Genomic DNA, 4,346 nt, shown 5'->3' with positions numbered 1-4,346 from the left:
AAATAACCAGGCTAAAAATGTTCATAGATTCTTGAGGTGGAGGAAGTTGATCAGATTAGTCTTAGTAGCACAGTAGCATATGAGAATAGGGCATACTGTCTATCTCCTGCACTAGAGTAAGCTACACCAAAGATGTAGGTCTACTATAACCAAAGATGAGGTCTACTGGACTAACCACAATGCCCTCCAATGTTTAAAATACTTCCTGGGGAAAAAAAAAAATAAAATAAAATAAAATACTTCCTGGTACATAGAAAATGTTCAATGGATATATAGTAAATAAGAAAAGAAGACTGGAAAGCAGGCAGGCAAGAGTAGAAAATAGAAAAAGAGAATAAGTACATTACAGCTACGAAATAGTAGAGCTAGATTCTAGTCCAGATCTATCTGACTCCCAGATCAATGCTCTTGATCACCAAGCAGGATTGCTTCCCACTCTTCACAGGATTTCAGTAGATGTTTGTTGACAAAATTCTTACTTCAACTTTGCACAATACCGTGTAACAAAATTACAGTAAGCATAAAAACCAATGGATATACAGCTGAACATAACAATGAGAATTATAGAAGAGTAAGTCATCAGAGAAAGAGAGTTTTTGTCTTAATAAAAGAATATAGTCAAAGAGATGGCACCACATACTATCCTTGTTTTAGAGGACATAAAGAAAAGACGTGAAATAATTAACTCCACTACAGGATGTGTGTATCACAGAATGTATGTGTGTGTGTGTGTGTGTGTGTGTGTGTGTGTGTGGTTTTCAATATCAAATGACTTTGACAGTAATTAACGGGCTAATCAGTGATGCATAAACAATACAAAAATAAACAGATGGCAGCAATCTGATTGTTATGGAGTGATACCAAGTTAAAGTGATGATCACTTCTAAATCTTTTATGCTTTTGGTGCTAATGAACTCATATTCTGAAGCACCAGTATCTTCAGTCAGATTACCTAGAAGGCACGTATTCACAAACACTCTGTAACCTCTGACTTCTTGAGGAGTTGTCACACAATAGAATAGGAGAACCAGCATGGCAGGACATGTTTTTCAGGTTTGGTGTAGGTATTTTGAAAAGCCTTTGAAAACCACTAGCACTTATCTTCTGAATATTTTTGGCTGCTGCCACAGGTTGTAGGATTCATGGGAAAATGGGCAATGTCCCCCTTTAGTGACATGGGACTACTTTGATAAAACACTTAAATAAATTGCTAGATATCCATTTCTAGTCTGGAAAGTGAATCAGGCCAGTACTTAACTTTTCCACCACTAAATGATGATTCCAAACACATATTTAGCACAGCACATTTTGTTAGTGTGGACCTTAAATCCAGATTGCTGCCAGAGACAATCATCTGGGGTTTCTCTTTATGAGTAAAATTTTCTAAGTTTTGCTTATATGTATGATTATGTCTGTATGGGATAAAGATTATAGCTAATGAGATCAAACTGAATTATTAGTTGGGTATATCTATCCCTGGTAGTAATTCTGAGCAAACTCCTACAAATATTCAGTTGTCCTAGGGAAATCAGCTTAGCAATAATGCCATCTCCTTTAAGATAATTTATCATCCTGAAAAGGTATACAAATAATCAATGAGTACCGTTGACTAGATTATTATTATGCCCCAATTAAATGTAAGTTAATTTTCTTCATTTAGTAATTCAAATATTTGTTGAATACCTACATTTTACCAGACACTAAATTAGGAAGTAGAGAAACAAAGATGCCCCAAACCCAGTCCCTCACCTAAAAGAGTGACCTAGCATGCAGGCTAACAGAAGAGCAAGTAATTGTAATTTAAGGCAGTTAGTGTAAATGCTCAGTTGTTCTAGCTTTTTGTAATGTTTTTCTACCCCAATCCTCCGTTTACTTACCTGGAAAGAAGGTGATTGGTGGGACCACGCCTATGGTTCATCTTATAAAGGTACATGCGAATCTTTCTAAATGTAGAATATAAATGTCTTAACACAATAACTAAGAAAATGCCATGAAGGCTATGTTAACCAGTTTGATGAAAATATTTCAAATTGTATATAAAAACAGCACACTGTACCCCATGACTATATTAATATACACAGCTATGATTAATTTTTAAAAAAAAAAAGAAAATCCTATACTTCTCTAGCAACTCATTTCAAATGATTTTTTTTTTTCCAGTGAAGGCTGCTCTGGCCTTCTTCATCTCCTCCATCCCCCAACCTTAAACACATACACCCAAACTCATTCTGTCAACTTTAATTATATCTCTATTTTCTCATAGCACTTTTCATAGTTTTATTATGGAACTTGTTAGAATAATTTATACCTGGTTGTTTATATGTCTATGCCTTTCACTATATTTCAAGTTTTTCCAGAGAAGTAAATGATTTTTTTTCTATCTCTGTATTCCTAGCTATTAGCAGACAACCAGGCATACAGTAAGACCCCCCAAAAAGTTTAGTTTGGTGAAAGGAGAGAGAGCATAAGCAAACATATAAAAATCAAATTCTAGATAAAATGTTATTAGAACACATAAGAAGGAGTAATTAATTATAATGAGATAGTTTCACAGACAAGGTGGCATTTGAGATGACCCCTGAAAAATGAGTAGGATTGGACAGGTGGAACTGAGTCTTGGGGAGAGGAGAGGGAGATGATCAGGACATTTAAGGCAGAACTTAAGAACTGCAATGTAACCTAAATATTTAAAATAAAAAGATTTTAAGACTTGCATTCACTGAGGCAAAATAATGCTGTTAATTATACATGTTCCTTATCTGTTCGCAAGCCTGGCAGGTAATCTACTTGTTAACATTTTAACAGACACTTTGAACTATGATGCATTTTAGAAAATAATAATACAGTGTTATCCCTTCCCGAAAAGCTGATCATTTCTTTCATTGTCTCCCCACCACCACCACCACCACCACCACCACCAAACTAGCTCCATAGTTAGGCTAGGTGGGTAAATTATAAATTCTCATTCTTTGACCTCAGAATCCTATATTGATAAGGATTTCTGGTTTTCTTATATTTCCCAGGGATTCCAGAGCCAGTGAGTAGACAGACTGTTACAAGAAATTATTTAGGGCATTGGGGCCCAATCCTTCTAAAACTACCTGTTTCCTTTGGGAGTCATTCTCCAACCACCAGAGAAAATCACAGTGCAGAGTCCATGATTTCTAAAGGTCCCTCCCAGCTATAACATTCGCTAAGAACTTGTCTCTCTAGCTGGAGAGTTTGGGAGTCCAGGAGAGCCTTGTTATCACTATGTCAACTCTCCAACCAAAGGATATTTGGTGCCCCATGTTTGTTTCCTTGATCATAGCTATAAGAAGGCTATTTCTTTCCTTTGGATATACCTTTGTGAGAGAGCACTGAAAGCTGGGCCGAGATAAAGGTAGCAGATAAGAATAACAAAAACTAATATTTTAGAAATAACGTTTCTAGATACTTGCATTTGCTTGTTCTGACCAATATTTTTGTGACCAAAATATCACATGTATAAATAACCTGGCCAAGCACATCCCTGATGTTTCCTTGAACTTCAGCAAACTCCTATTAGAACAGAGTTGCCTTTAGGGGTACAATTGGCAAAAGTGCATACTGGAGAGTAAGAGAAAAGCCATAGAAAGTTGTTTTTTTTTCCTATGGCTGTCAGTAGTCAAAGGAAAAGTTTCCCAAAATAAAAGTACTGTGTGCTCAGGTAACTTATAACACTATCTCTCCCAATAGTATGCGTGTGCATATATAACCCACTTCACTGTCTCTTGCCCAGTCCCCTCTACCTCTTTAATAACTACCATCACTTAAGATATGCTCTGTAGAAATCTGCTCTATTCTATCAAGCCCTGTCTTCTCCATAAAGTATTTCCTACCGACTTAGGCCACAGGAGCACTTCATTTCTTAAACTTTAGTAACATTTCTGATCTATACCCTTTAAGTCTTTCATTGTTTCCTAATTACCTAATTGGAGATGGTAAAGCATAGTGGCCAAAAACTGTACATCCTATATGACCTTAGACAATATATGTGACCTTTCGAAACTTCTTACTTATTAAATGGACCTATAAAGAGTCCCCACCTCATAAGGTTGTTCTGAATATTCAATGAGAATAATCTATGCCAAGTGCATATGACCTGGTATATGGTAAGTGTTCAAAAATTGTTGGTAGTGGTGAGTGGAGGTGGTGAAAGTAGTGATAATGATAATAATCAGCACCACTATCATCAGTCTCTTCCTTTACAATATACAGCTCTTCATACAAACAGCCTAAACGTTAATCTCCCCAGATTCATTGAATTTTCATATTATTTTGCCAACTACAGAAACCCTAGGAAGTTTTCCCTTGGTTTACATGCA

This window comes from Otolemur garnettii, unplaced genomic scaffold (assembly GCF_000181295.1).
Source record: "Otolemur garnettii isolate 467f Iridium unplaced genomic scaffold, OtoGar3 scaffold00109, whole genome shotgun sequence".
NCBI classification, from domain to species: Eukaryota; Metazoa; Chordata; class Mammalia; order Primates; family Galagidae; genus Otolemur; species Otolemur garnettii.
This window is presented reverse-complemented; position numbering follows the sequence as displayed.